This window comes from Canis aureus, chromosome 7 (genome assembly GCF_053574225.1).
Source record: "Canis aureus isolate CA01 chromosome 7, VMU_Caureus_v.1.0, whole genome shotgun sequence".
Classification (NCBI taxonomy): Eukaryota; Metazoa; Chordata; class Mammalia; order Carnivora; family Canidae; genus Canis; species Canis aureus.
This window is the reverse complement of record NC_135617.1, coordinates 18447604-18453603: the sequence shown is the minus strand read 5'-3', so window position 1 is coordinate 18453603 and position 6000 is coordinate 18447604. Positions and strand designations below refer to the sequence as shown.

The 6000-nt window shown below is 37.0% G+C and overlaps 1 protein-coding gene across 2 annotated transcripts in view; it reads left to right on the top strand.

Annotated features, from left to right (window-relative positions):
- The first annotated feature begins 232 nt into the window (after nucleotides 1-232).
- Nucleotides 233-6000, top strand: part of MANEA (mannosidase endo-alpha) — a 74936-nt gene continuing 69168 nt past the window's right edge. For both annotated transcript variants that reach the window (XM_077903048.1, XM_077903042.1), the window contains exon 1: nucleotides 233-446. The gene's annotated coding sequence lies outside the window, so the exon portion shown is untranslated. The remainder of the gene's footprint in view (nucleotides 447-6000) is intronic.

The following is a 6000-nucleotide window of genomic DNA, read 5'->3' as shown; positions in this document are numbered from 1 at the left end:
GCATCAGTTGCCTATTCTTCACTATTCCAAGCAAACTATAGTAACCATGTGTTTGGAATGTTGTAGAAAAGATTGTTCTACCAAGAGAAATACCGTCCAGCTGAACTTAATATTCCTTCACACTCTAAAATTCTGTGAGTTGCCATAACTCCAACAAAGCCCCAGTAGATGCAAGCCTGATGTAATCAAAGGGGAGCCAATGAGCCTAAGCTAGGTAATTCCAGTCAGAATTTTCAGGACTACAGATTAGTCTGTGAGGGATATCACAGAGCCACCCACAGTAAGAGCTGGAGGAAAAAGAAATCTCAGGCTTGGAGCTAAAGATACCCCAGGCAGAACTAGGAAGATAAGAATCATCTGGGGAGCCTGAACATACATAGGAGAAAATCAAAACTGAACGAGAGATTTTCGAGAAAAATTTGGGGAAGCCAACGTACTGTTCCTTGGTAAACTCAATCTAAAATTTCCTTATCTCATTTTTTTTTCAAATGGACTCAATATTATTGACATTCACTTGAAAAAAATAGTTGAAAAATAGTTTTTGAAGTCAATATTTTCTCATTCTTTTGATATGTTCTATACTTTTTCTGAACAAGTACAAAATAGAAAAATTAATGTTGCAAAATAAGGCTATTTCAGACGTTGAAACAAGTTTTAAACATACAAAAGCTGTTCAACTACATGGTAAAACAATTTCTAATCTTTCTGGTAGCGTATTATATTTTTCTAATGAATCATAAAATATTAAGAGAGTGTTTAGAGAATACATGTGTATTTCTTTTCTCTGCTGTGGAATCATAAATAGTAATTTGGTAAGTTCTGCTTTTATTGTTGCATTTTTTTATTCTAAAAGATTATTAAGCATCATACTCAAAGAATTTATTTTGAAAGAAGCAGGAGCATAAAAATGTTATCACCAAGTTTTCACACATGTGAATAAACATGCACACACACACACAGTGCTTTATTCCTTATTTAGTCAATAAAGAGTAAATTTCTACCCACCAGGTACATTCAATTAAAGAAACATATTTGAAGACTTGCTATGTAAAGGCATTGAGCTAGGTGCTATAAAATATAAAGATGAGGGACGCCTGGGTGGCTCAGCAGTTGAGCATCTGCCTTTGGCTCAGGGCATGATCCAGGAGTCACAGGATCAAGTCCCACATAGGGCTTCCTGAATGGAAGCTGCTTCTTCTTCTGCTTATGTCTCTGCCTCTCTCTGTGTGTCTCTCATGAATAAATAAAATCTTTAAAAAAAATGAAGAAAAACCCACCTTACAGGAACACAAACTTGAACATATATAGACATCTACAAATATAATTGCAGTAGCCCATACAGTGGTAAGTGGGTAATTAATATAAACCACATAATGTGTATATCTGTACCTTGTAGATAGCAAGCTCCCGGAAGGCAGGTATTTCTTCTGAACTGATGTATTCTGACCAGAGGCAGCCCCCCCAAAAAAAAATTGTGAATAAATGCATAATCAAATAAAACCAATTATCATAAAACTACCATGTTGAGCAAGCTCAATCAAACAAAACAACCAGAATAAGACTTGATGAAGGAAAACCCCAAGTTAGATCAGCATGATTAATTTTAACTCCATGCATTTATTTGAAAGACAATTCTCTCACATCCAAAAAGCCATTTTAATGTCCACAATAAAAAGAAGAGTAAACAATACATCTACCATTTCTCTTCTCACACATTAGTTTTAGACCAACCTGGGTGTCTTGTAATGTAACATTTACTGAATCCCTACTGCTCGTTGCTTTACTTATTCAACACATTTCTTGAGCACCATATTAGTCTCCTTTAGTTGTGGGAACCAATTAGTACAAACTTGATAGCTTAAAAAAAAAAAACATTTATTTTCTTGCAGTTTCAGAAAGCTGAAGTCAATTTCACTGGGCTGGAATCGAGGTGCTGGCTTGGTTGGTCGCTCTCCCTTTGGAGGCTTAGGGGAGAATTTCATTTTTTGCCTTTTCCAGCTTCTATAGCTGCATTCCTTTCATTCCTTTCCTGCAGCTCTTTCCCGATCTACAAAGTCAGAAGCATAGCATTTTGCTTCAGCAGCCCCATTGCCTTCTCTGTCAAATTTCCCTTTCCCTGCCTCTGATAAGGACACTTGTGATGATAGTTAGGACCCACGCAGACAATCTTAATCTCAAGATACTTAATCACATCTGCAAAGTCTTTTTTGCCATGTAAAGTAACATTCACATTTTCCGAAGATTTGGAGCTAGTTCTCTTTGGGGACCATTACTCATCCTACTTCAAGCACCTACTACATGCTGGATATAGGAGCCCCAGCAGTGAATTAGACATCTTTGTATCTGTGCTCATGGATCTTGATATTATGGGAGGTAGAAAAGATGTACAAGGCACAGACCTGTTTTTTAATTAGTTTGTATAATAGAGGAATATTTTATTAGAGAAAAAATGCACGTTCTTTCTTTTACTCTTTTAGCAAGAGAAATTGCCGGCTACTTCTTAGAATAAGCAGGCACAGAAAATCACCTTGCAGCACTCACTGTTGAGAAAAATGACTTGTGTTCTCTCTTACATAAATAGAGGATGAGTGGGCTTATCTATCTTAAGCAATAAGCCTTTTTTTCTTTAGTGACTTTGCAAACTTTTTTTTTTTTTTTTGTACATAAGGAGATGTGATTTTATGGCAGAATAAAGGTTAGGTCGATTTGGTTAAGCAATCTGTGTTATCCTGGAAAGGAAAAACAAACAAATAAACAACCTAATGCCTTGGAAAATAACTGTAAAATCTGGACTATAGGTAGTACAACATTTGGAGGTTTGCTAATTAGGATATGAAATTAATGCTCAGTCACAACACATGAAACTTCCTTCCCTCAAAACACTGTCAGGCTCTGTATCAACTTGTGGAGTAGTTCCCCCACTCAGGAAGGGCCTTATTCTTCTTCTGGCCCAGCTTTCAATTAAAGACAAGACTCTGTCTCAACTGCCATGTGGAACAGGGTCTTGCCAGGAGAGATGGCCCATATCCAGTCATCAGTACATTCAATCTAGCAGCGCCAATTAACCAGAAGTGTAGGAAGATGATACTGGAACTCTCTCCCATCTCCATCCACTTAGAATTCCATGACCTGGTCTAGTGCTTGAATCAAAAATGAACTTTTGTCAAGGGACATGGCCTTTTTAGTTCATTTCTTAGTCTGCTTAGGGACACTATATCAAATAATGATAACCAGATGATTTATAAACATTTAGCATCTATTTCTCACAGTTCTGGAGGCTGGAAGTTCAAGATCAAGACCAGCATCATCAGGTTAAAGCCTTCTTTTGGGTCATAGATTTCTTATTTTATCCTCACATGGCAGAAAAAGGCTAGGATCTCTCTGGATCCTCTTTTATAAAAGCACTGTACCCATTCATGAGGGCTTTGCTTTAGTGACCCAATCACCTCCAGAGTCCCCACCTCCAAAAGTCTCAACCTCCTGGTACGACAGTACGACCTGAGGAGTTTGGTTACAACATATTTTAAAGAGATGCAAACATTGAGACCATAGTAGTTGGGAAATACCTACGCTGAGTCAATCCTAAATCAGCCTCTACTAACGAATAAAGAAGGCATCTTAGCTCCTGTGGCCACACAAGACCAGAGAATTACACAGCTCTGGGTTAGAGACATGATCTGCCAAGGCCAGTTTCTTCTTTGACCTGTGTCACAACTCATCAATTTATGTAAGATAGAGTGGATTCTTTGTTGTCAAGACTGGTAGGTACTTATGGTCTTTGGATATACATGGTGAAAATTAGAGCATTAGGTGATGGGTAAGAGTTTGGATCTCTGAATTATCTGTTGCTATCAACTGGTAGAGGCTCTGGTATTCTATTCAGAGGATTTCTTGGGAGTTATATCTTTGCATTCTAAATGATATCAAGAGATAGCCTAGTTACACCTTTATCAAGGAAAATTTGATGTAAAGAATGGTATGACAATTTAATTAATGAAGAAATTATTCCTGCACTTCACAGTACTGACTATAAGAAATAGGGATCAATGTATGTATATAATAATAATTATGTTGTATGAAATACCATAGCATTAGAGAAGGTAGACTTGACATTGAAGCATAGTGTAATAGATAACTGAACTTTTGTTTTGGGATTTATTGCACTTGTTGTTTCTTGGCTATTTAGAATCCAAAAATCCTTCTGGTTTTGGAGGAATACAGACTGTGTGTTTTTGCCTGACTTCTCATGAAGGAAGCTAAAAGGACTGACTCCCATTTCAAGGTAGCTTGGGAGATACAGACATATAACTTAGGCTTAGGTAATTAGATTTTTCCAACCAAAGATTTGAATCTTGGATAAGGCAAACCTTGCAGGCAAGAGTGATAAATTCTTCATGGTTGTGTCAACAACATTGAGAGTTCAATACACACTTGAAAATATCAGTGCCTTAATCTAGATCATTGTATGAAGCTGTGATCCCAATTGTCCAGTCCTTCTGGGTTCCTGCCCATTGTCTAATTTACTAGGCTTTGCCTTCCTGCTATACTCTATAACCTTTTACATGAGGTCTATTTGGGCTTTAGTGTGCCAGATTGTTTTCTATTGCTTACAAAGAAGAACTCTCTGACATGAGTGGAGATGATATAGACAGGAACTGAGAAGACATGTCAGGTGAGTGGAGTGATGAACAAAGGTATAAAATGACATAATATGTCTAGGAAATTCTAATGAAACTTCAGGGACTGGAGAGGAAAAAAGACATCAAGAATTCAGATGACAGACAGTAAGGACAGTTGTAGGACTAGAGCAAATAGTACGTATCAGAAAGTAGGATTAAATAATAATGAGTAAGTAACCTCTTAGTCTTTTATTCTTTTATCCCTGAATAAATTATTTGTTGCATTCTTGTTATATGTCAACAACTTTTGATGGCTCTGGACATATAAAAAGGGCAAAATCCATGCTGTCAAGGAGACACTCATCTTTTACAGTGCAGTCAAGGCTTTCAGGATACAAATTCTGGATTTAAATTCTATTGCTACAATTCTGATAGTCCTCTTTTCTAATCAAATAGAATACAGAGTTTAAAGAATGAAGTGGTGTAAACTCACTAGACAAACAGAAAAGGGATATGACAAAATTTATCTGTCACAGTCAAAAGGATGTTGATATCTCACTCTTTTCCATACCCTTTGTTGCTTCAAGGAAAGTAAAGGGCTAGAAAGACATGCACTAGTCTGTAAGATATAATTACAATATGCAGAGTGAAGTAATAACCCTCATCTATGGAAGACTCACAGGGACTTATTTATACAGCACTAATAAGGAGATTGTCCGAACCTAGTCTTCTCCCCCAGATGGATGACTTCCCATGCCATCCACAAGCCACAGTAGCATGCACTGTGGTCTTCTATCATCCCACTGGCACACTTGTTGGAGCCCCAGTTTCTCTTTGTATGGCGATGTGCTGTGATGAATTGAAATTAATTATCCAGGGAAGAGTTTGCCATTCAGGGTGCCAGTAATGTGTTACAGGTATGCATGATATTGATCTCCTTGACACCCTAGAATTTACCATTTAGAGGCTGGGATAGTCAGAACCACAGAGCCCATTATATACACTCTAAGCAGGCTATTTGCCTCAATTTTATGAAATAAATAAATAAATAAATAAATAAATAAATAAATATTCTCTGTTTGACAAAATGTGAACTGCTGAATATTGTTTTATGCAACTAAAGCTTATCCTAACTGGTGTACCTCCTTACATACTGTATATTTTGTATATTTCTGAGGTTCACTGAAATAGAGTGAGAAGGATGTCTGTAGGTATAAAAGTTTGCACAGGCCTGGAAAATAAGAAGGATCTTTACTGATAATGCCAAAAGAAAAAGGGATGCTATTTAGCTAGTAGCAAGAAGAGATCAACCCCAAGGATCTCGTGGAGTAGAGACTATTATAATAATAGATGGTAATTAGGAGAAGCCAAAGGCTAATAT